The 27,090-nt window shown below is 41.0% G+C and overlaps 1 protein-coding gene and 1 long non-coding RNA gene across 2 annotated transcripts in view; one reads left to right on the forward strand and one right to left on the reverse strand.

The window, feature by feature from the left end:
- NSD2 (nuclear receptor binding SET domain protein 2) overlaps nt 1-10,922 on the reverse strand; it is a 72,403-nt gene extending 61,481 nt beyond the window's left edge. Inside the window, exon 1 of the mRNA XM_066548726.1 lies at nt 10,814-10,922. The gene's annotated coding sequence lies outside the window, so the exon portion shown is untranslated. The remainder of the gene's footprint in view (nt 1-10,813) is intronic.
- On the forward strand, nt 10,279-26,109 carry LOC136555747 (uncharacterized). The gene is made up of 3 exons (XR_010783533.1): nt 10,279-10,376; nt 11,810-11,888; nt 24,774-26,109. It is a non-coding gene; the product is annotated as an uncharacterized lncRNA (long non-coding RNA).
- The last annotated feature ends 981 nt before the right edge of the window (nt 26,110-27,090 follow it).

The following is a 27,090-nucleotide window of genomic DNA, read 5'->3' on the forward strand; positions in this document are numbered from 1 at the left end:
AACAGATGTGAGTACCTAACAGAAAATATAATCCCATGGGGAGATGAGACATGTAGACAGCAATTTGCAGGTTAGTCACCATCTCTAGGACAACCAGGGGGATGGAAATTAGTGATACACATATCACTCCTTGCAAAAAATAAGCTACATTTTCGGGTCTGGGTAAAAGAAAGAAAATCTACACATGGGAAAAACAAAGAGTTTCAGGAAAGAAGATAAAAATTTAAGCCAGTTATATTTTGCATCACCTTTACTATACAAAACTTCATGGTTTCTTCACTATAAGAAAAAGAAGGACCAGGCCCTTTGCGAGAGGAGGGGACAGAGCAGGAAAGAAGGAGCAAGGAGAAAATAACCACCAACCAAGCAGTGCTGCTGTGAGTCTGGAATTAATGCAAGGAGATCTAGAAGGCAAGACATGAAGGAATTAAATAAGATAGATCACGGACAAGATCTGGTTGATTCAAGTTGTAAGAGTAAGGTCCTGAAGCAGCTGAGCATACTATTAGATTTGGAGGTAGAATCAAGTGCACTCATGCTGGACCACAGTATCACACAGGAGCAAAAGCAATCCCTTATCTTTTTCTAGATGACTCTGTATCTATTGAAAAGGAAAGTGGGGGAGGGCAGGGAAAGGAAGGGGACAAAAGCATCACACACTAGTAGCAGCTAATGAGCTTAAGCCAGTATTGTCCCATACTGAATGTCTGGTGACCTAACAAGTACAATTTTCACTAACAAAGGGGAAAAAAAACATTATAACCAGGAGTCTGCTGAATAAACATGATATTTTGGCTTGTGAACAAATAGCTTTCAGTATGGAAGATTTCTTATCAGATCAAGGTCTCTAGAATTTTTAATCAGACAATGACAACTGGACAATCCTTGCAATGGCTTTGTAAACATTTTCATACTTAAAAACCAGGTTCTATATAAGGCAAACTATCTTGCAGACATTTTAAATCATGCATTAATTACTTGAAAGTTCATCATCTGACAGGAGTCATGAGTCAAATGCAGTTAGCGTGCATGTCAGATTCCTCCTTCACTGGCCAAGCCACTATCATTTATGTGATATTTATTAGCCATTTCTTCCACATCTGCTGTAATTTCAGAGATGCTTTTCTGGTGTGTCAGAAAGAATGGAGTACTCCATTCCTTTCACTTCTGCCAGAGGGAGGGACCTGAGTAAGTAACCACCAACAAGCATCTCTATTAAATATAGCTTTTATTTCGTCTACGGGTTTTCTTACTCTGGTGAATTACTTGGGGCTGGCACAGGAAGGTGGGGGAAAGAAGGGGAGGATGACAAATTTCAATACAAATTCACAGTAAGAGAACTTTTTCACAAAAGCTATTTTTATTACCTACAAATCAGGCTTTCAGCTGGCACTAAAAAGCTAATAGATGGCTAATGCTTTTTTGTGTTAATATTGCTTTCTGGTAAGTGTTCTCAATTGTCTCATCAATTTTAAGACAAAAGGTTATTCCTATTTTCAGATCAGAATGAGAGAAAATACTTAACAAGATTAAGAAGGTTACAACACTTTTTTTTGCTAATACATTTGAAATCTTGAGTATGCTTACTCATATTATCTTGTATAAAACCCCTAAAATATCAAATAGGGTATTAATAATATCAAATAGATGAGTATTTACTATTCTGTAGTACACTGTAATTGTTCTTCACTGCATTAAAACAATGAAAATTGTTCTTCACTGCATTAAAACAATGAAAAATTACTACAGGATCTAAACATAATTTTATTTTAGAAGAAAACACAACTAAAAATTGCATTGCAAGATTGGCCAAAAGTTATCACAAACCAGTTCTAGCCAGAAAATTCAAAAACAGCATCTCTCATGAAAACCTTTACTGTAGTAGCTGAGATAGAATTGAAAATAAATATACCAAACCTTTCTAAAATGTATGAATCTTAGGAAAATTTTTTAAAAAGCATCCCTCCAAAGGAGACGATTTTTAATGTAAAAGCACCTGAAGTAAAGACTTCATTAATCTTGCAGAAGATATAACAAGATAAAGCACATTTTGAAAATTCTGTGAAGAAAGTTAGTGTACTTACAGTTGCACTTACTACCCAATATTACTTGCCACCAAATATTTTTCTTGAGAAAAAAAAAAGTATCCATCTTTTAAAATTTGTTTTGGATTTGCTTTTTTTTTTTTTCCTGATGGATAAAATTTCTGAACTTCAATGTCCCAGCCTACTTTCATGAACCAAAACAAGTATTTACTGCCTTCCTACCAAGACAATACCAACTTGTACATTTAACAACTGTAGAATGGAAAGCAATTCTTCCCTTCAAATGCCACTTGCTACTGCAGAAAGCAAGCTTACAAAATGGATGGACTTGCTTTCTTATTCTTCCTTGGGAAAAGCTTTTGCAACCAACCCTTTCATGTGGACAAGGCTGGAAGAGTCTGTAAGAGGATTCCTCTCCATTAGTTCCTTTTCTTAAAATCACAGAAATATTTTTTCCACTCCTGCAGAAATTTAATGTTGCCAGTTCCACTCATGCTGCTGGAGATGGGTGAAGCAATGAGATATATTTGAGTAAAATCAAATTCTTCTAAGGTGTTGTAATTCTGTCTGAAGAGAGACTACACATACCACTGTGGTGGGACCACAGATCACACAGAAAAGAATGGCTTCTCCTCTGCACATAAGCAGGGAGGAACACTGGTGCCTAAAATGGTAGGAACTACTGAATATAACACCAGTATTTATTAAATACAAAAAGGCAGCCCCCAAACCTGAGACTTTCCAAAGGGAATGGCCCCTCTCTAGCAAAACAGGACTCAACAATTCAGTACTTGCTCAGTTTAGGTCTTTGCTCACCAATGAAATGATGTCTCTCCCTGTCTTTCAGCTCAGAGTTGTGCACCTGGCATCTGCATAGCTTGGGAACAAAGAACCAAACACAATCACACACAGTCTCAAATAGCACAGCACTTCAGTGCAGAGCTCATTATTTATACTGCTTTTTCACCTGGTCTAACACTACTTTAATTTCCCACACTTTTTTAAATCCCACTGTCTTTTTTAGTCAGCATCCCACCCCTACTCCTTGCACCACGCTTTCCGGATCTGGATCCTCTGGCTTACATAATATTCACTGCAGCAGATAAACACACTATAATCTGTTTCCTCTTCACTGTGGCCACTGATTCTGCTCTTATTCCCCTATGTAGTTGTGATAGCATAGCAATTGCCTGAAGCTTCACCAAGAGAATCATGAAAGTTTCTGATTGTTCGAATTCTGAGGGAATTCAAGGAAGGGAAGATCAAAACTGGGATGACACCACAAAATGTTATAGGCAATGAATCAAACTGCAGTGTTAACAAGATGCTATCTGCTACATCTCTACAGAAATCAGTGTTCCTCAGATCTGACCAGACAGCAGCTAACTAATCCAGAGGCTGCAGTCATTTTGCCTAGACCCTGACAAGTCTGCTATCTTTGTCTACCACAGCATTAAAACTGTTCATCCAAGTGGGTGCATTTAAATGCCAGAAGCACACTTGGTGCCTTGGAATCATTCTAGGAAGTGGCAGTGACACTGGAGACATGTGAGACTTTGCCAACACTATGAAGGCCCAGCTGTACGTACACAGAGAGGGCAAAATAATCCTGGAGCAGCATTTGGCCACATCTTCTGCTGTTTACAGAAGCAGCAACACATTGCACTCATAGTGTACCTCTCTGTTGTAGGCAGGTAATGTGTACAAAGAGCTGATTTCTTTCACCCAGTACTTTCAGCTTCACATCTCATAGCATTAGGTAAAGATCTGGAGGGTAAAGGTCCCAGGTGATTAATCCTGACTCCACAGCACTACAGAATTTAACTTACAGATATGCACCATTCACTAAAACCTGCACATGTCCACATCTGAATGGAACTGACTATAATGTGATCCTGGCCATACTGTGCTAATTCTGATCTCCTTCACACAGACCATAACCGTTTACATGCAACTACATTAATAATTCTATCAATGTATTTCCTTGAGGCAAAACACAGACACAGAGGGAACTGGCAGATGTATGCCAGGAACACTCAAGCAAGGCCTGAGACTTCAGACATTAGACACTCTTCAAACAAACCCAAATACTTGCTATGAAGTGGCCTTTCTGGTTTGGACATTATTTGAAGTATTTCCCTGTGCTGGAGATTTACCATGCTCCTGCCAAAATGCATTACCATCATTCTCAGAGCTCTTAATTCCTTTTTTATTTCTTTTACTACATCTATATCAAAAATCTCTCAGAAAGTGATTAGTGTAACTGTTAGAGGTAAAAGGTCTGGAATTTGAGTTTCTGTAGATATAGTGTACCTTATCCATTCCACTTGAAGACAGAAAGATAAAACACTTCCCTGTCTAACAAACCAATTCCTTCCTGTCCACTTTCCAAAACTTCTGTGTAGAGAGGTTTGCAGTGAGTATCTCCTGCAATTTTTTGCTGTCCTTTCAGCACAGTACTAGCTTTGTGCATTACTTCACTGTCTTATCAAATTTAGTTCTTTGGACAAATTGTGTTCTACGTACTTCTCATGGGAAAATCTAGTTCTGACTGTAGAAATAAGTAGTGTTAAGCAATTGTAGCTGCTCTCCTTATTTGCAGAGTTTCTGAAGGCTCAGCTCTCACTACCATTTTGAGCCAGGCTTTCACCTGATGAATAGATATTGCACATGTACTTTCAGCTACACATTTTATGACTGGAACTTGTTTTTTGCACTACTGCTGAATTTCAGTCACATTCCGCATTTAATCCCAGCATTTGTTTCTAGTTTGTTCAGGAGTGCTACTAGAAACCAGCTTCTGAGTCTGCATTTTGCACTCACAGAAAAATCACATTAATTTCATTCTGAAGCATTTGATTGAAAGTTGTTGGCAAGCACTCCATATAGGGAAATGATCCATATTCACATCTTTCACCCTATACTGTTCTACAAGGTTCATACTTTGGCTTAAATCCCTCTGCTTTATTATCAGACTAGAATCTAGGCATTCTTTACTACAGAGATAACTCCCCAGTTTAGATGTTTCAGAGTGCCAGTGCAGTCAGGATCTTTGCTCCAATGGAATCCCACCAGGGCTGGCAAGTTCCATAATTAATTTATCTCATATGCGATCTTGGGAACCTCGGCTCCAGATACTAACCCATGCCACAGCATGAACATTTACACTTCTGCTTATTAGAATGAATAAATATGTGGAATGGTTCCCAAGAAGGCTGCTTTAGTACATATTCTTTCTAATGCTTCTTTTATTCTTTAATCAGTAGCTTTTCAAAATATTTCAAATCCCATTTAAATCACATTTCTAATGAGATATTCCCTAACCTCGGCCTTTTCTCAAAGATATTTTTGTCACAGAACATCTCATCTTCTGCTCCTTTTGTATCTCTTGTTTACTATGGCAGAACTCAAGAGAACAGAGCTCACTCCTGTTATGTTCTTTGACTCTGGCAAAGAAAACATGGAATTCTGATTTAGCCCTCAAGGCCAAATATGCCTGAAGATGATTTGTACACCCTCAGCTGGTTGGAGCACAGTGTGAATAACCCCAACATCGTGGGTTCAGTCCCTGTACAGTCCACTCACTTCAGCATTGGGCTCAATGGTCCTTGGGGGTCCCTTCCAACTCAGAACACTCTAGGATTCTGTATAAAACACATTTTTAATGTGTATTTTAGCATGGATGTGAGATGCTAATATTTTAGTATTTTGTGTAAGGCACAAGCCAGAGAGATGTCACAAAGACAGTTAAATGGTGATCTCTGTCAGCCAACAGAACAAGACATCCTTGTGCTTCTCCAAAGAGACACAGAAAACCAACAGTATCCTCCACAGACAGCAGAGGAAAAATGGCAAAGCTTCTATGAAAATCAAGTTCAATAGCACATCATGCTGCAATTTTCCAGTCATTTGCCACCTATGTATCCTTATCCCAAATAGCTCCAATTTGTGCTGGGGAGCTGAATACCAAAGTTCAAAAGAAGATCAAATTGCTATCTTGCACCAAGATGAAAATAGGGCAAGCTAAAAGGATGGGAACAAAACTAGAAACAGAGCCATCACCTGTTGAGCAATCCTTGCAATTTAAAACACGCTTTAAGTCTCTTATATATTTTACTGGTTTCACAATAAGTCATATATGAGATCCTGCACCAGTGGTGCCCCAGGGCAAAGTCATTTTGCCCAACATATGAAAACTGTGAAGTACATTAGGTTAGTACTTCACCCTTCCATACTCACTAAGTGCAATCTGATTGCTGTGAAACATTCAAATACATTTTCAAACACCTACTTTCCACACAGCACATCATGGTACCATAAGAACAACTTCCATGCAATGGTATTATTCCTTAACATTAACAAGGATAGTACAAATCCTGCTTTTGGTTCAAGCATGATTCACAGGTATTTGTTCATTGCACACAACACGCAGTTTAAAAAATTGAGTTTATGTTATAATCTACTGTATCCTTTGGACAGAAGTTGCTTATTGAATGTGCCACAGAGTCAATAGATTATCTGGTGCTAAAGTTTAGAGTTGTTTGTTAGGAAGGTAAATGCATAGTCCATCATGCACTACTTATCATCACAAGGTATTAATATATATTAGTATATATTCCTGTTCACCATGAACTTTGAGTATTTTTGTAGCTTGCTATTCAACCAAAAGGGCACCAGAGAGAAATATGGCCGACATTTTCCTTCTACAGATTTCAAAAACTTCTCTTCCTGCTGATGCTAGAAAATATAAATTAACTATTAGAGATGTTGACAAACTTGATAAAAGAATTAAATATAACACCTGATGTATCATTTTAGTAATTTATGTCAGTGACAGGAAAAAGGCAAATACATTTATACAGCTACCTCCAATGACCGTAGGTCATAAAGAAGCTAATTTGAAGGTGCAATGAAGGCAGAAAATTTAGGTACTTTCTCTCTTTTCCTTCAAAAACGTTTTCAGAATCAAAACCTTCCAAGTGACCATTAGCCGTATAAAATAGCTGACTGACCCATTCAAACAACTACGTGAATTTACAACCAGCAGGGTGATCCTGGCACATCAACAAGGCTGTCCTTACCAGCCCCCTTTCTCCCAAGTTCTCTGCAATTATGCACCAAAGGAAATTTGGACTCAGATGTTAAGCTCTGATGAGAAATTATTTTCTCTCCACCACCTGAGCACTAATCCTGGTGCCATGCTCCATCTCTGGTTCTCATTTACCACCAAGATTCTAGTACATCCTTGGTGAAGACATTTCTCAAAGCTGCAGCCTAAGTGGAAAGTCATGCTCCCTAGAAAAATGGGACTTACTGATCCACTCGAGATGGGGCTCTGAGCAACCTGCCCTCATGAAAGGTGGCTCTGCCCATGGCAGGGGGGTGGAACTAGATGATCTTCAAGGTTCTTTCCCACCCAAACCGTTCTCTGATTCTAAGATCTCCATTCTTCCTTCATCCCAAGGCTGGGTTTGATAATTACACCAGATCTATCACATCTACTCAACCAGAAGGCCATTTCAATTCTCTTTGCAGGAAAGTAATGAAAGAGCTCAAACAGTATAGCCACAAACACAGGACTGAAACATGTAGTCATCATCTATGGCATTATTATTAGTCCCACCCAAGCAGTTCTCACTCCTGCCTGATTACTGACTGTTAGGGAATCTGTTGTTTTCAGCAATATCACTTAATGGATGCTTCTCACTGTGCAGCACACTGCTCTTGATGAGAGGCTTCATTTTTTTCCCCAGAAAAGGCCTGGCCCTTTACCTAGCTCTATACAGGAGATATGTGCAGCTTTCATGCATTAAACCATCTTCTATGCTCAAAACCTAAGAAATGTCGTGTGGTTATGTAAGCAGGAATGACCAAATCACTGCAAGAATTCTCTTTGTATCTTCTACTCATCACACACCAGATCCTTGACACGGGAATCTGAGCAGAGCAGGTGAACATTGATGCACATGGAGCCCCAATGCAGTCAAAGGCTTTGATGGACCACAAGGAACGCTCACATTTATCAGGCTGCAGAAACAAGACCTCCATGGGGAAATGTACTGACACTGGTGGAACAAAAAGCAGGCTCAGTGCAACAGTGAGAGGTGAAAGGGCCACAAACAACAGGACACTGAAAAACAATCTCCTCTTGCCATTCCTTTGCTACTTTATTAGTGCAGTGTTTTGGACAGAAACTCACGTATATGTGTACATTCACCACACAAATACTAGAAAGCCACCCATCAACAGTCGTTTTTTGCTTCCAGTCTAAACCCAAGCAGGGCTGGTTCTGCTGTAATATCCAGTCTATGGCATGCAGGCAGTAATTTACATGCAATAATTTCACCTGCAAAACTACCACTGGCTTCAGAAAAGGCACGTAGCCCTATAGACAGATTTTTTTTTATTCTTACCAGCCATTTGTTGGATTCATATTGAAGTAAAAAGAAATATATTTTATTTTTATTTTTCATCTTCTAAAGTACTTTAAATCTAGACGTTTAAAGTATAATGACATAGTTTATTCTGACATTTTTAAATAATATTTGATAAAGTAGGAGGTTTTACTGTACTTTTAATACCTGGATTTTTCCAGGCGTGTATGAGGGTGGATAGTCCTATAACCTTCACACTGTCTCCAGTAATATTTAGAGCATTTATATTCACATACTGAAAAAACCTGTCAGAATTTCTGATGGTTGCATACTAGACAAAAATCCCTGTATGATTTAATATGTGGGATATAGTTACTGAAGCAACCAAAAATTGCATATACTTTAAGTACTGAGACCTGAGTAGCCCTGCAAAACAGTGATTTAATTCCATTATTTCATCCAACAGTCAAATAATCCACAGTCAAATTCAGCACACTGTGAAACTGAGGAGTTTATTAACGTTGATATGCTGCATTTCCCAAGCGAAATTCCCACAGCAAACAAGCAAATAATAGCTTCAGCAGTAAGTTTGCAGATGTTCTACTAACATATGAACATTTCAGTGAAGAACTAATTTATTCTTGCAGCAGAAGCCACACTTTCCATGTGTAAGGAATGTTAGTAACCTTACATATATATATGTCCACTTAATTCACTAGCAAGGGCTCTTAGCAAAATCTATTACAAACTTCACATCCACCCCAGTATTTACCTTCCTTGGATGTATGCAAAGGCTAAAAGCCAAACATATCTTCCTTTTTATTTTTTTTAAAGCAGACCTATTTAGCTTACTCAGTGTGTGGTGCACTAGCTCCTAAATTTAACAATCATTATAAACCAATTTTAATGTAAATGCCAATAAGAAAATATTCATGCACACGAAATACTTGGGCAATGACTGATACCAGCCTCTTGCCTGCCTTATGTCTGTTAGCAAGAAGCCCATTTTCTCTGAAATGTGTATAAATATGGTGTTTACCATCTCTGTACTTCTAGTAGTGTTTACTCCTCCTTTCAGCCGACATATTAAAAAAAAAAAACAAAACCAAAAAGCAAGTATAAATATGTTCAAGAAGTATGGCAAATTCCCTTCTCCACCCCCAGAGCGGTAAAGCCACAGCAGATGAGCTGTAACTATGGCCTTGGGAATACAAGTTCCCCAGGCTCTTTTACCACACAAATATCAATTCAAGTTACAAGAGCCCTGTCCTCTTATACTTAATGAATATCGAGCCAACGAGCCCGCACGCCTTCGCAGGAATGTTTTCTTTCCATTTTCCTAACAAGGCTCTCCTTCCATACCGGTCCAGGATGGACTGCAGAAGGGTGTAAGTAGAAGGATCATCACACCAGTGTTTAGTGGAGGAATAAATCAAACATGGCTTCCCCCTCCATACATTTCCAGAGTTACATTCACTCCTGCTGCCGTACAATCTCAGTCCTACCCGGCGGGAAGGGGCAGGAGCAGCCTCCACCTCCCCACACCCTCACCGCCACGGGGGGGACATTTGCAGCCTCGCTACCCCTTAAGGGGGCGGTTTGAAGCCTGGGGAGGGTTATTTCCCCCCTTCCCATCGGTCCTGTCCCCCCGCTCCGGTTTTCTTTCTGATTTGCACTGATTGATCCCCCGTTCCCCGGGGAGGGAGGTGGGACGGGTGGGCACCGCTCCTTTACCCCTTTATGCTGCCCCCGACCTCCCGCAGCGCCGAGGAGGAGGAGGAGGCGGTCGGGGGGAAAGGATGAAGCTGCAACAGCCGGGACTCCGGCTCGGCATCGCTCCTTTCCGCTCCTCCGCCACCCAAGAGTCAGGCCCAGCCAGCGGCACAAATCCTGCGGCAGCCTCCGGGGGGGGACGAAGGGCAGACGGGGGGACCCGCGGCACCGCAGCGAGAGCCAGGTAGCGGGGGGAGGAGAGGGGGGGCGAAAAAAAAGCCCTCCTCCGGGGAACGGGGAAACGGGAGCTGCGGGCTGCCGGGCAGATGGAGACGGTAAGGACGGTAAGTTTGAGGGTAGCGGAGCCTCGGGAGGGGGAGTTCCCGGGAGAACCGCCGGGGCGGGAGGGGGGGCGCGGATGCCCCGCCACGGAACCCCCCGTCCCCTACGCCGCCTCCGCTGCATTTTTACCGGGTAGGGCTCGCGGTCCCGGCCCGGGAGAGGGGCGTCCGGTGCCCGCGGCGAGGCGCGCGGCCGGGCGGCAGCATCCCCGCGGGCGGGCGAGCCTCGCCGCCGCCGCTCCCGCCGCTCCCGCCTCCCGCCCGGGGCCTGCGGGAACGTGCCCCGGGTGCCTCCTCCCTTCCCTCGGGGAAGAGCCAGCCGCGCTGCCGGCCTACCGACCTGTGCCCTAGCGCATCCTTCTCCCCGGGGAGCCGGGCGAGGCGGCGGCGGTATCTCGGTGCCGGGGAGCGGCGGGAGCCGAGGCGACACAGCGGCGGCGGCAGCTCCGGCGGGTCCTGCGCGGCGGCCCCGCCCCCTCCTCCGGCCAGAACCAGCGCGAAAAATCGGCGGCGCTGATTGGCCGCCGCCGCCGCGCGGCCCCCGGAGCGGCCGTTTCAAATCCCCCCGCGCGGAGCCGCCCGCACGCGCGGCCGCCGGGAGCGGCGCCCGCCGGGAGCGGGGCCGGGAGCGGGGCCGGGAGCGGGGCCGGGAGCGGGGCCGGGAGCGGGGCCGGGAGCGGGGCCGTCCGGCAGAAAGGGGAGGCTGGGCCGGTTGCCAGGGGAGGGAAGGCCACGGGGCGAGGTGGGGCCAGGCCCGCTCGGGGTAGCCTGGCTCGCCGCGCCCAGGTGGGCGAGAGCGCGTCCAGAGCCCGCCCACCGCGGTGGGAAACGCTTTTTTAAAAACATCTTTTTGTTATTATTATTTATCTTCCCTGGGGTCCGGGGATATGGCCGTGAGTCGTCCCCAGGTGCACAAGAATGGGTTAAACCCACCATCAACCCACACCCCCCCTTCCCGAAAGTGGAGGTGAAAAACGTTTAATTCTAAATATCTTTATATTATTATTTCTCTCCTCCTGGCCGGCTGAAAAGTGCACTCCTCACCGCCGGCCTCAGCCACCGTACACGTGCGCTTTCTAAAAATCCTGATTTAAGCCAAATGTTTTGACTTTCCGTACAACTGCACACAATTTGGAGACTGTCGAATGGTTGTAAGAGCCGAAGTGTGCCTGGCTGCGAATTATCCGGGCTGTCTCTTCTGGAAGTATGGCCTGGGTTACTTTTTTTTTTTTTTTTTTTTTTTTTTTTTAAGCTTGCATCAAAATAAGTACATGTGCTTGTAATTTGCCAATTGAAAACACAGCTTTTTTTTCTTTTTCTTTCTTTTTTTTTTTAGGTCAAATCGTTAAACAGCCGTCATGTTACAATAGGAACAAACATTCTCATGAACCGTTGCACCAGATAATGTAAAGCAGGTAATGGCCAGGTTTTTTCAAGCTTTCAGTGGTTTAATAAAAGATTTATGGAGCACTGAGAAGCTGTGTTTGTGTACAAGGCAGAGAATGGAGTTCCTCGGTGCTATGGATACTGTATTAACCTGGTAGCTAACGACCTGTCGCAACTCCTGCCAAAGGTAAACAGATGATAATTGAGGGAGGGGAACACACCAGCATCATACTTCATGGATAATGGTGAAATTAGGCCATCTGTTACAGAAAGGCTCAGAATGTTTATTTTTTTACGTCATCCTTAGTTTACTTTCATATGTTAAAGTTTGTTGATGTTTTTAGGCGAGCGTTTAATGGTGGCTGCATGGCAGTTAGCAGTTGAACAGTGCAAATTCAGTGCTAAGTACTTAGTAATGAAAATCTTAATCATTAGCTGATTAAAACTTTAAGCTGAAGGTGGCTGGAGGAGATCTGTCTGCAGTGATAAAGGTACCTTAACTTGTTTTACAGCCTTTCTGTGAAAAAGAAAATACACTATCTTTAAGGTGTTAGACAAACAAGATTTAGTTTCCGAATGTCAGTGTTTACAGCACTAAAGAGAAAGTGCCATTACATTTTAAAATAGCTAATTTGGATTAAGAGTCGTGACAGTTTTATCTAGCTTCCTTTCTAAAGTTCAGTTAAATGCAGTCAGAGAAAAACTAAAGATCCTTTCTAATTAAAAATAGAGACACCAGTATCAATACAAATAAATAGAAGTGCAAGTATGTGAATCCTGTTGTTTATGTAAGGGAGTATACAGGCTTGCTTTTCTTCAGAGTTGAACAATAAATCTAACGTACTAAAAGCACAAAGCATGCCATGTATTCAGGGGAGTTTTCTGTTCCCCCCTCAAAACCCCCCCAACTTCCATAAAATACATTATTATCAATAATTTGTGTGATACAAATACTTTATCTACATTCTCTTGGGAATAAACTTCTTGTACAGGCCTGATGATATAAATTCATCTTTATGTATGACTTACAAAAGAGAAACAAATTTTCATTTTGTACTTATCACTAATGCATAATATTCTACAGATAACACAGTTCCTATGTTTGCCTTCTGTGTCAGTTCTTTAAGGTGTAAGTGGAAGGATTTTGTTATCATGGTCAAGGTGACAAATCTTCCTTAGTGCTTACAATTCCTGTAGATCACTGGCCTTGTCTGTGAGACCAAGATTTGCAACCCTGTAATTACCTCCTGATAAACCCACCATGCAGATTTCCAGGAAAGCTTATGCTGGGAGTTAACACCTTTAACTGGCATACTATCAGTTTATATTGTAGATAGACACTGGTGTAAACTTGTCCAATGTCTTGACCCTTTAAATAAAAACTGTGCTTGCAGGTTTTTTAATTTTCAAAACACTTGGCAGTTTCCTTGAGCTCTTATTGTGGTAATAAAGATACCTCATTTTTCCACTGCAGTACACAAAGAGGCTGGTCCTTTGCAAGGGGATATAGTTATATGACACTTCTGAAAATTGAGTTCAAAAAAGCTTTAACTTCTCAAGGTATAAATGCATATGCAGTGCAGAATAAGCTTGTGCTGACAAATTACAGGCATGCTGCATTACACTTGGGCTATAGCTTTGAAGGAGTTGAAGGAAACATCCTCTAATCAGTTTCTAGTAGTCACAATTTCCCAGGCTCTTGGGAGATTTTGTTCTTTCATTATATTTCCTTGTGATTTTAAATTAGAAAATATCTTTTAGCAGTTTTGGTTTCAATGGTCTAGCCAAAAATTATCAAAAATGCACAACTAGAGCAAATAAAAGTATTCATTTATAAGTGACTCCCATTTCATTTGGTGTCTAAAATTTTATTGCTTTTTACTTTCAACTTTTATTGATATATTGTGTTAAACAGTATCACAGTTAATATCCCTCTTTCAACTCAAAGGCATTTAAATAAATGTAGCGGTAGCATGCTGTCCTAGAAATATTTAAATATTTTGGAGATTATCAATTAGTTACTAGGCCAAAAGATAATTTGCAATTGAAGCAATTCAAGCACTTTTTCAAGATCACTTATTCAGCAGTAACTGAATTGAGTGTCCCTGGCTTTAGGCATGTTCACAGGAGTTCTGAAGGTGAAGGAAGTTTTGTTTTGTTGCCACAGCAGGGACAGTGAATGCTGGACAAGCCAAGGCCTTGAGCTTGCTGGAGTTGCACTGTGTGAGACAGAGGCCAGGAACAGGCAGTGTGTGTGGCATTACTCAGTGCAGCAGTGCAGAGCTGCCTTTTTGGAGAGCTGGGTCAGTGCTGTTGACAAGGGGATGGGGCACATTTTGGGGTATTTGTTGCCATTAGACACAATGGGGACCAGCAGTCTCTGTGCTGAAGCTTTGCCATTGCCCTGGCAAAGGCAAATAGTAAAGACAGTGCAGCTCATGAGCACATTTAATCTCACAGATCTCCATGGCAGGAGCCTTCTGTTTATGTTCCTCTCCTATATGGATGCTAAGGATTGATTGCTTTCTAAAATCCTTTCTTGTACTCATTTTTATTTTTGTTTTAGGATTGTATATAACAACCTGTCTAGTGTGTATTTTCCTGCATGCAGATTATCTTGGTGACAATGTGTAACTCAAAGTAGTGCTAAAGTTACATGAGTGTAGTCCATGTGTTAATCAGATATTCCCAAATTAGCAGAGCAGCACAGCACGTTTGCAGTGTTTATTGTACTAAAGTGTTGAATATGTACTGTAATAGGCCATATAGAATCTACAGATGTGTTTTTTTCTTGTTTCACAGACTTTTCCATGTATTAGGGGTAAACACTGAAGACATTAACAGTTCAAACCATGAATACACTGGTGAAGTTAATGCTGCCATTGTCCTGTTTTGATGTAGCACTGATGCAGAGATACCTGCTCAGTGTTATCCCTACTATCACCATGACACTTTCATGCTGGCAACTGGCAGCCCATCACCTTTGGCCAGCAGTCCATGTTTTTATTTGGATTAACAGAGAGTAATTGTTGTTTTCAACCTGTCTGAACCTATCCTTAGCTATGTTAAGTATAGCTAGACATGGGCACTGATCTTCAGCATGTCAGTCTGTATCATCACAACTGTTAAGAAAAATCTTTATCAGCATGAATGTGTTTATGTCTTTGACCATGCAGTGTGTTGCATGCTGTTTCATATGGACAAGCTGCTGATCTAGAATTAAGAAACAGGGAAATATGAAATTTAAAATCAGTGTTTTGAAATATTTTATATCAATTGTAGCACATTCATCATGAAATGATAGTAGTAAATGTGTTCTAGAGAACTTGGACGTATATTTGCTAATTAATTTGAATGAAAATTCATTGAAAATGGTTACTTGAAAAATTTGATGTGTATTACAATCACTTTTAAATTATCTTAAAAATGAGAAGGTACAGGCTTTTCAGACTTTGTGTAACCCCATATAAAAATGGAATAATGGTATTTTTAATAGAAAATTGATTCCTTGAGAAAAATAAAATCATCTACTTTGAGAATTTGAAAGAGAATTAGTCTCTGTCTAAATGAGGGACATCTTAAGTGCAGCTACAGTTTATGGCTTAAATACTGATCAGAGTAAAATATTATTACCTCATGAAAACACAATTAAATGTAAATCTTCTTCATATTATGAGTTTCAGCAGCCTGTTTACCAGGTACAATTTCAGATAGGAGAAGAATGGAGTAAATATCCCTTTTGTTGCAAATACTTATTTGTGTTTGCATCATTTGTCTTGAGCAGAAGGAAGGGAAGTGTAATTGAGGGAGCAAAAGGAAGAGGAAAGTTGAACACATGAGGGAGTGAGATACATCTTCAGGGCAAGACAGAGGCCACGAGAAAGGAAAATTGAGGAGCATGTCCCTGCTGTTTTCCAGTGTTGGGATGATAAAAACCAGCTGTATACCAGTTCTCAGCAGCTAACATGCTTCAGCTTGGTATAAGTAACTTCAGTGAATCAATAAATTTATCTATAGAAGTTATATGTCTCTAATTATCTTCCCCATCATCATGACTTAATTTAAACATTGCTGACATTCAGAATAAAATAAATCTAATCTATGTAGAAACACACAGCTTGAGGATTCAGAACATATTAACTCTGCTATCTATTGATAGCATAGTATTACTGTATTTTTAAACATAAACTTAATCTCACTTAGAAGTATAAATTTCAAAATAGATTTATAATCAGAATTAATGCTTAGCAAAACAGAGCAAAAATACAGTTTTTTGCAATATGTTTGGCATGTGTTTCTAGATCTTACAGAGTTAAGCTTTAGCCTTAACAAGCCAAGTCTTAGCTTTTGAGGAGCTGTAATGTAGGTTTGAATGTTAAATTCTTCTGCATTTCAAATTGCTGACTTCTGTTTAATCTTCATGTAAGTATTGGTCAGCGATAATCACAATGTGGTAAGTTATATAGCAACGGAAACCTTGAAGAGTGGGGTTTTTTTCATTTTGGCAGAGAAGTGACTATTGATATTTCCACTCTCTCCTGGGGCTGAAGAATAAAGTTTAAGGGTTGAATAGGCCAGATAGATAATGCTACTACTGTTTTCAGCAGATGCTAATGCAGTGTTTTATTTTGCATATGTATTAATCTTTGCTGCCTCAGTACAGGGTGGTGAGGGTAACTATGTCGGTCCTAAAGGGTAATTTCATTCTTTTTTAAGGCATGCCATTATTCTGTTAACAGTAATTGCTCTTTTTTTGAATGATTAATTTGATCACATGAACTGTTTCTAATTACGTTGGTGACTGGCAATTTCCTGTACTGCGAAATTGTAGCTGTGATCATATCCTATTTACTCTGTGTATATGCCTTGGGAAAAATGCTCACTGACAGGCATTTTCAGAAATTGCCACTAATTTCAAGAACTGTTTGGAGACTTTATATAAGATGCTTGGCACTTGTTTTACATTGGTGTTGAGTATGTGCAAATGTACTTGACAAATGAGGGCCGGAAACAACTGGATGTGAGGCCAGGATGAGCAGGTTTGCAAATGCAGGCCTATCTGCTAAATTATCACCTGTGCTGTCACTGCTGTGAGAACTGAAAGGAGTGGGATGTGTTTCTTGCACATTTTACAATGTTCTTACACTCCAGCTGGATGTGCTCACTGCTGTAAGCTCTGTTTGCTCGCTTCAGTTACTGTTAATGAGCCAGAGTGCGCAGTGCCAGCATTGAGAGGCTCCTGCCTGGTGAGCCAGCCCTGGCAGGGAACAGGGGCTGCTGGGCTGCCTGCAGGAGTCACACTGCAAGTCACACCGCATGCAGTGACAGCAGCTGGGCCCTGCACACAGCACTGCCTGCAGGAGTCACACTGTGTCCAGTGACAGCAGCTGGGCCCTGCACACAGCACTGCCTGCAGGAGTCACACTGCATGCAGTGACAGCAGCTGGGCCCTGCACACAGCACTGCCTGCAGGAGTCACACTGCATGCAGTGACAGCAGCAGCTCAGCCCTGCACACAGCACTGCCTGCAGGAGTCACACTGCATGCAGTGACAGCAGCTGGGCCCTGCACACAGCACTGCCTGCAGGAGTCACACTGCATGCAGTGACAGCAGCAGCTCAGCCCTACACACAGCACTGATCCCACTGAGGCACTTCTGGCTCCGGTGCCAAATCTGCATCCAGTTTACAAATAGGAGAAAAACATCAGGCTGTCTCAGCTGCATTTACAGCAGCTGAATTAAACTATGATTCAAATGGAGAATGTACCCAGCAGAGGAGGAAGGTGCTGGGCTTGGCCAGGGTGTAGGACACTGCCTGCATGAAGATTCACCCACTCTCTGTTGTCTCACGCTGAAGCTGGGCACGGTTGTGGTACCACTGTGCTAAGAATAGCATCATTCCCATGGACACAAACCACTGGGAGTTGAACACTCCCCCTTGTGCAATTGCTACAGCAACTGGGCATGTAGTGCTTGCTGAAGGGCTGATGTTATGTGCATCTGCTGGGTCTGAGCTGGTTCTTCAAAGCTGTTTGCACTGGTTCCACAGGATGTGATAGGCACTTAAATGGCATTCAGAATCAAGGGGTCTGTGATTCAAAGCCCCAACTTCTGTCTCACCCCAAAACTACCCCCAGAAAAGGTACTTTTGCCTCTTAGTAAAAGTATACCACTGATAACATCACCAAGAACAGCAGTACCAGGATCCTGAATGTCAGATTACCATTCTCTATGGTAATCTGACATTCAAAGCCTTCAAAGGAATGCATTCAAGGCCTTCAAAGGGCAACCAAGTGCTTTGCCATAACATACCATCTTAAATGTATGATCTACATGTGTTTCTTACTGCACCTACACTTGTAGAACTGTTACATTTGACTTGTATTGGAATGACTCTGGCAAATAGCTGTACTTATCAATAAGTAGTCTGCAGCTAATCATGTATGCTCTAATACAGCTGCAATGCCCAGTGCCTGTGGGGACTCTGGTCCAGTGCACTGTAGATCTGCAGGAACAAAGAGCTGCAAGTCTTTTTTATGAGCTCCCTGATGTGCCTGTACCCTGTCCTGAAGGATTTTCACAGGCAGGCAGCCTGTAGGCCTGATATGGATATGTCCCTCAGAGTAAATTAAAGAATTTCATCAGATGTTCACTGGTCATTAGAGTGGGACCTGTGATCCCTGCCCAGTACACACAGGCTGCCTCTCCAGCTGCACATTGCCCTTCCTGATTTCCTTTGCCACCTCTAAGGCTGGGGCATGGATCTGTTTGTGAATCAGCTCAGGCATTCCTGCAGTTCTCAGCCAGGTGTGCAAAGGAAAACCAGCTCCCTTCATGAATGGATCAGGAGTTCTGCTGTAGTGTTTTGAGCCAGAGAGCTTCTGGTGCCCAGCTACCCTCCATTGTGTGCCTTCATCTGCCTGGTGCCATCCTAATAAATGATGAGGTGTGTGCTCAGAATGTACCACTGTGCTGTCTGCATGAACAGCAAACAGAAATCTGAAGGATGCTTTGGAGACGCTTTTTACAGTGCAATATAAACATAGTGAGTGGGCCTCTTGAGAAGTCTGTGGATATGCCCACACTTGGATAGTTGCTGGGCCTAGCTGATTCAGGAAAGAACATAAAGAAGTCATTGATTCAATGGGAAACATTTATCCATGAGTTGTGGCTGAACAGCTTAGGCTCAGAATGGAATTCCACTTTGATAATTGTCAATATTCATAAAAAAACCCACTTTGGCATCTGAGAATTACTTTCTAGATTGGTTTTTCCGGTTATCATATTTGTTAATTTTCTTTCCATGGCATTGTAGGCAAATTAATTGTATGTTAAGTCTTGAATAATTTTAAAGATTTATGACCCAACTATATTTGCCCTTTAAAAAGTCCAAAGGGCAGAGACTGACAAGCCTTACATGTTCATATGGAACCAGCAGAGGAGGCCTCAGCATGTGGGTATCCTGTAAGCAATATTGAAATATAAATGTTAAATAATGATACCTTCTGAAGGTAAGAGCTGTAGTTTTTGCAAACCTTTTGCATACTCATGTGTGTATGGCAGGCAGACAAGCCCTCTGGAGTTTGAAAGATGACCCCCTTTTGAACTATAAGCATCCCACCTCAGTATGATTCCTAGGGAGAAAATCTTGTTGCAAGCACTCTGGATTTATGTAGGCCCTGTGGAGTTCACTGGTGGGTTTATTTGGCAGGTGGGCCTTATTAACCTGCCAGCAAGGGACTGTTTGACCTGCTAAGGTTTGTAGAGCTTGTAAATAAAGATTCTGTCAGGGAAGAGAGATTCTCTTGTGCTTCAGACTATTTATATCTCTTCTAACTGTGGCTGTTAAAGCTTATAAAGAAACAGAAGGTCTGGGATGTGAGACAGAAAACCCTGAGGGAGTTTTACGTGTTGTATTTGGATTGCTGTGTTAATATCCTAAAATAAACACAGCATGCCAGAAAATGGGGAATATTTTTATTGTAATTATTACTAACTCAAAGACATAATTTATTAGTTATTGAATGGAGCATGGCTGAGCTTGGCTGTAGGGGACAATAAAATAACCTCTTAATTTAACACTAGCAGCTATTGGCAATCAATGGGAACCAGACATTTAATCAGCTTCATTTCCCTCTTTTTTGCTACATTTTTTTGCATTGTTTTCAAGTTTAATGATTCCTAGTATTTACATTTTTTACAGCTCAAGTTAGTAATGAATACAATAAGTTTACAATAAATTGTAATCATAATAAAACTATGATAGACTCTCCATTAATAGAATAATTTTAATTGGACAGAAATATTATATTGAAAGGTGTGTTGTATTACAGATTAAAAAAAATCCCTTTAAGAAGTCTTTTTGTCTGTCTAGTGCAGGTCTGATTATAAGGTCCTTTCTAACTTTGCAATATGTAATTTTTAATAGGTGTACCTTATTCAGTGAAAGGACTATGTTATTTTATTTATATTCCTTAAAATGTAAGAAAATGTTTTTCTTTTCCTCAAAAGCTACCAGTTTGGACTAGCTGAATAATCTCTGGGAAAGGTTTCCTTCTGTTTCAGCAGACCTACTCAGACATCCAAGTGCTACTGCAGATCAAATGACAGCGAGTTCAGCGTCTGCCAGAGTTGAGCTTTTGAGTCTGTATTCCTTGTTCATTCACTCAAAAGGCAACTTTGGACTATTTCTGCCTTCTGTCCCGAATGGACTCAACAAATGGTTTTTGACCTTAGTCAGGTTGGATTGATCTGGTACTTAGGCATTTTGTTTTAAAATATTTTATATTAACAGCCACCAGTTTATAGAGAATCTGATGAATTTACATTTGCAAACATACTGTCTGCAGAAGTATTTCACTCCAGAGCTGCTGCAGTGGCTCAGGAGAGCTCACTAGTGAGGAAGGACAAGGAGGGTATTACTGTTGATGCACACTGGGTGGAGAATGGCTTCCAAATTTTTCTAGTCACCAAAACTTTAAAAGTGGAAACTGCTTGGGAGAAACATGAAGACAGGCCCTTTCTTCTTTTGTTCCACCTCCTTTCCAGTGGGCATCTACTTTGTGAGCTGGATGCCCTGGCTCCCAGCCCTGCTGTGATGTGGGACTGGCAAAGTGCTGTGCACCTGTTCCAGGGGGATTAGCCACTGGTGACAGCCCATACCCAGAATTTCCTCTACAGATGGCATTATCCTTCAACAAGTGAGTCAGAACCATTTGACTTGGAGCTTTTTATAGCTGTTGTTGAGGGTAATGATAATCACCCTAATAAAGTAGTTCTTAACCTCTCATACTGAATAGTTTGCCATTGGTTGAAGAAGATACCAAGCTGCCCTTCACTCCCATCCCTATCAGCTTTACCAGCACTGGCAAAACACTGTTAAGCTTTTACAATCATCTGTTGTTACAGTGGGAAGTGAGTGTTGTCTGGTGGATGAGATACCAGGCTGAGGGTAGAATTGACTCCACTAATTAATTCACCATTGGGAAATCTAAGACTATATTACTTCCTCTGGTATTTTGATTTTCCTAATGATAAATACATTCATTTGAGAATTCAATAAACAGCTCATGCTGAAAATCAAGTATGCCAGGATTGGTTTGCAGAACTGGGCTTTATGTTAAATTTTCTAGTCCAAAGAATCAAATATTATCTGTATTGTATTCCTACATGTTGACATGCTAATTGATTACAGAAATAATATTCATGTTTTTTTTTTCTCTTTTGTCTGCCACTTACAAGGCTTTATGTCATTCTAGTAGAACAGAGTTTTTGATATAAATACTTTATTGTCTTACTTTGAAAATTGTCCATATATAGTTCAGGGAATAAATGTCCTAAATATTATTTCACCCAAGCCTCTCTTTTTTCTTTTTATTATTTTCTCTTTCTTTTTAATCTCCTCCCTTTCCCTTTTTTTTCCCTTTTTTCTCCCTTCCTTTCTGCAAGTACATAAAAAGAATCAAGCACTTCCTGCTATCCCTAAGCACAAATTTAGTTCCTGGTATAGCGACTCTAACGTATTCAGGAAGGAAGAAATAATCTTTCTGAGGCTGTAGTGCTTTCACAGTGGCTGCAGTAGCTGTAGCTCAGATTGTAGCTCCATACTGGAGGAGTTGTGTAATGTTTGATCTTCGGTAGTAATAAGGAACAGGCCCATTCACAGGTGAGAATAATATGCATTGTGCAGTACAGTGAAGCAGACAAATGTTCCTGCACAGAGGAGACTACCATCTGGTAGAATAAAGTCATTCATACTAGCCACAAAATTCACTGAATAACAGTAATTTTTTTCTAAAATAAACCCCTCCATTTCCTGGCTAGGACAAAGTAAGACTGATTAGGTACCACTTGTAAAAGGTGAATTTTATGAAAGAAGAGAATGTAAGTGGTCTAGAGGAGAAGGATTTGCAGGAGAAGCATGATAAGATAAAGATATGTGTAAAATAGGACTGGGAAATGGCTAAGTGGGAACTGTGAGCTGAGTGTGTGGGAGGAAAGGAGGCAAGCATTCATTTCACCAAACATTAAGAACAGAAAAAAGGCATGGGTGGAGGGCAGATTTCTTTTTGTTAGTCTACTTTAAATTGACCTGTTGATTTCACTTCCTGCAGGGCATTAAGACTGCGTTCAGTGGGCTTTAAATGTACATTTATTAACCAGCTTGTGGTGAATAGTTTCTATCTGCTCTTTCTTCTAACTACTCACTTTACCTCACCAAAAAATTCCAAGTGACAACCAGCCTGATTCACCTTTCAATTTAAGAAGATTCTATTTGATTTAGATCCAGCTGCTTTGCTTTAAAGATTATCAGCTGTTAATTTTAAGCAGCACACTGTAGGACTGCTCTAGCTTTCACCTGTGAGCAGTCAGGTCCAGCATGCCCTCACACCCTTACAAGCCTTCTGCTGGTTCCCGTGGCAGCAGATGTGAGGACAGAACAGCACGGAGTGGGTTACACTGTAAGTATGGAAGGGAAACAGCTGCCTGGTAAAGCAGCTTTTTGTGGAGTATATCAAGTTCTGGCCCTGTTTTGCCATAAATTAGCTGGTTTAATAAACATTCCTTGCAGCCTTTAGTAAACAGACTGTTTCATGCTTGAACTTACTAACATGCTCTTATCTTTGCTATAAAATGTATATAATCATGAGAGATTTCCGAGTGACAGAGTGGATTTGTGAAAACATCCGCATAATGTTTTTCCACTTGCTTTCAGCTCCGTTCATGGATTTGCTGGCTGAAACAATGTTTGGAGTAAAGTCACATGATCAATCTGCATTTTCTTGCAGTCTTCCTGAGCTTTTGCACCATTCTTTTTCATGCCAGGTATTCTGTTATCTATAGATCCAGGCTCCTTCTTTTAAGGGTAATAAATCAAAATTATACAGTGTTTACGATTTCAGTCGGAGAGATTATGTCAGAATTAGAACATTCCTGAGTGAAGGTCATATAAATCAATCCTTCAGTTATTCCATTTTCAGTTTCATTGTAATGAACAGTCCCCTGCTTGCAGTGAGAAGGCTTATGGTGCTAGAATACTGATAAGATGGTACTGCATTGAGAGTACATTTTCGACTATTGGATGAAATCTGCAATGCGATACATGACATATATGCAAGGGTCTGAGTTGAAAAGCCTTGAAATTGTCAAATTATAGCAGTCTAGGGATGAGACTGGTTTGCAAAATCATTCCATCCTCTTTATAGCAGAAAAAAATTTAATGTGCAAAGTAATAACAGAGGATTTGTAGTAGAAATGTAAAAGCATAACACACCACTCTTTCAAGCTATCATGTTAAACAGGTTAATGGTATATTGTTGTGCATGCTTAACACAGGGGTGTGATTTTTACCTGGGTGGTAATGCACAATAACTAACATCACTTTTCCTACTTAAAATACTTGACAAGTGATGTTGCTTGTAATAACATAATGTAGCTAAGTAGCCATTTTAATTGCTTGCAAAATTGTAGTACTGAGAAGGAACTTGGCGTTGGGATCAGACTAATGAGATTTGGCGTATGCTGCCAATTACTCAGGTTATTGTCTAAATTCCTTGATCAAACATACACCCTATATGTACTTCCTAATGTATATATTGAACAGGACAGTATAAAGCAAATACTACTCTTTGAACACACTCCCACTCACTTTACCCTGGGGAAATTGCTGAAACATGCATATCTCTATTTATTTACTACACACAGCCCTCCACTGACATGCCAGTATTCCAGGGCCTGTAAGTTCCAGTCTATTTGCTCCTTTCCCTTTGACTAGCTCTGCACTCCCACCAGCTTCCCCCTGGGTCAGACATATTTGGTTACCACTCAGCCCTGATTTCCATGTGGCTTCCTCCAGTTCCTGTGCACCCCTGCCCTGTGCAGAAGCACAGCTGGAGGCCACAAGGAGGAGGAGCTCTCCAGGGTTCTGCTCAACCTGAGGTGCAAGGATCTGGGGAGAAGTTCCTCAAACCAGGCCTTCAATCCAGCAGCTTGAGTCAGCTTGTAGAAATCTCCAATAGTATCACACTGGTAAAGGTTCTACATTGTAAGGTTAAAAATGGAAAAGGGAATTCTGACAACTCCTTATTTACCTGCCTGCATTGAGATGTTCTGGGTAGTGCCCTGAGTGTGGAGATTGCAGTCCTCCTCCACTTGGTGTATCTGAAGGGATGGTAGACCAATGGAGGTGGGAATGATGGCTGTGGAGGAGGTGACAGACTTCCAGAAGCAATCATGAAACTGTCAACTCACCAGAAGGGAGCCTGCAGCTGATGGATTCAATTTCTGAGGATCCACTCAGGATCATCCATCATGCTGGGAATTGCAGGTAGCCCTGAAGCAAAGTGAAACATAGTTTTTAACCAAAATTTTTAACAGGAATTTTTAAGGAGGTGCCTTCAACATTATCTTTCAGGTTTTACTGGAAATCTAACAGCATCACCTTTTGAATGGCAGCTTCAGCAGGGACATTTGAAAGAGTTGGCCTCTCTGTGCTACCTGATGGATTGACCTGGACTTGGGCTACACAGGAAAAATATCTGCACAGTTTTTACCTTGCACTGAGCTTGCTGCTCCTGATGGTAGGAACTGAGGGATGATAAGCTTATGACAAAGCCCAAGGACCACAAAGGCCAGTGATGATAACCATGTGAAAAACAGAGGAGTGAGAAGGAATAGGGAAGAGATAAAGGGGCACAATAAGAAGGGCACTGGGATATTATTCAGCTCTTCAGGAAACAATCACAGATGTTAAGCAGCTCGTTAGGAAGGAATAAATCTCTCCATTGTACCAGACTTGATCAAAACCAGCCTGAATGTGAGTGTGGCTATGTGAGCATGGCCTGTGTGTGCCTCTGCAGTGCAGAGGCTTGGAGGCAGGTTTGCCACCAGCACACATGAGCTGGGACACAGCGATGCACAAGTAACCTTGGTGACAGAGGCACGACTGAAACAGCGAATTCACAGCTCCCAGCTCTGTGCTCAGACCCCCAGACTCTGTTCTCTGTGTGTTTATCAGCAGCAAGGAAATACAAGTCACTGCTGCAGGCAGCACTGCTCTATGCTCACCCTATTCCTCATACTTCTTCCTTAAACACTCATTTCTGACTATGACCAGAGATTGGATAAAGGGACTCACAGGCCTTTGGTTTAGCCCAGGGTAGTCATTCTAGTTTCCATGATGCCAAATGAAGCCTTCATCCAACCTAAATAAAGAACAGGATGTGGCACTGTTAGTTTCTTTGATTACAGTGTCTTAATAAATTCTAGAACAAATGTACTCAATTTGAATGCAAAAGAACATTCTCTTACTGTCAGCCCTACAAGCTGATCTTGAAAGCTGATAGTCACTGAATTCTTTTTGTCCTGTACATCAATGCAAGGAAAGCTGTGAAGACAAAACCTGTACATTTCTTCTGCAGTACCTCTTCCCAGCCTCCACATCCTGCCTCAGCACTGTCTGCAATTCTTACCTTCAGCAGGTTTATGAAATGTCTCAGCTGAATAAAATTATATTGTAACTGATAGAGGTGCAGGATTGGAATTCATTTCATCTTTATTACAGTGAAATGAAATTAGTTGTATTGAGAACTCAGTTATGAAGGGACCAAAAGCTACAATATTTTTTGTACTCATGTTAGTAAAATAACTTGATAATCCTGATGTGCTGTATAGAACAATTATTTTTGTATGATGCTGTTTCACAAAATAATGTAAATATATGGATTGCATAGGTGTTTCTAGGCACAGAATTTGCTCACAATAAATAATATGTGATCTTACTTTGCTTCAGTAAAATTCCAGTTTATCTTCATTTTATTCATTCACTTTGTGATACCTAAGTTTGCCATACTAAAGACTCTTGGGGTTCTAATTAGTGATTTTTGTGGAGCACCGTTTACCACAGTGATTTGAGAAAAGGTCAGTGCTTCTAGGAACTTGGAAAATACTTGGATTGGAGCACATTGTCTTTCATATTGGTTTATTTAGATAATTCAAAGTTTTAAACAGAAAGGTAACATATAATGATTAATATGATGCCTCCTATCACTGGAGGAATATATTATCAAAGCCTGTCCTAAAAATTTCTTTCAACCAGATCTGTCATTTTTCATTTGGACAATATTGACTTGTTCATCTTTTTGTTTGAAATGTGCTTTATCACATACACACACACAAGAAACCCCAGAGTAGTCAGAGAAAGGAGATACCTTTGAGAATCATCCCTAATATATTTCCATTAATCTAAATGCAGTAACAGCCATAGTATCCAGCCTATATGCTCTGCAAGGAGAGAAATACAGTTCCATACACAAAAGGCATAGTCTGGTTAAATCAATTTCTATAGCATCTTGTCTCCACATATTTCAGAGCACTATCCTTCTCAATTAATGTCAGCTCTGCTCTGAGAATACTCTTTGGTAGTTAACTGTTGCTGTTAGAGAGCTAACTTCAGATTGAACACAGCTGGCTTATGTATTTTGCTGTTAATAGTTGTGATAATGGAAAAACAAATTCAGGGGGAAGAAACTACTAAGCAGAATGCAGAAGATTTTCAACCCAAATAAATCAACTTTAAGGGTAAGGAAACCCAAATGTAAATTTCCTTTGACTGACTCCTGATAAAAAAAAATAAATTACAAACTTAGGGTAGGTCTTATGGTTTTCTTTTTCCTAGATTTCTAAGCCTTTGGCATATTGGGGGTTGCTCACATGCTTCTGTGCAAACACCA

This window comes from Molothrus aeneus, chromosome 4 (assembly GCF_037042795.1).
Source record: "Molothrus aeneus isolate 106 chromosome 4, BPBGC_Maene_1.0, whole genome shotgun sequence".
NCBI classification, from domain to species: Eukaryota; Metazoa; Chordata; class Aves; order Passeriformes; family Icteridae; genus Molothrus; species Molothrus aeneus.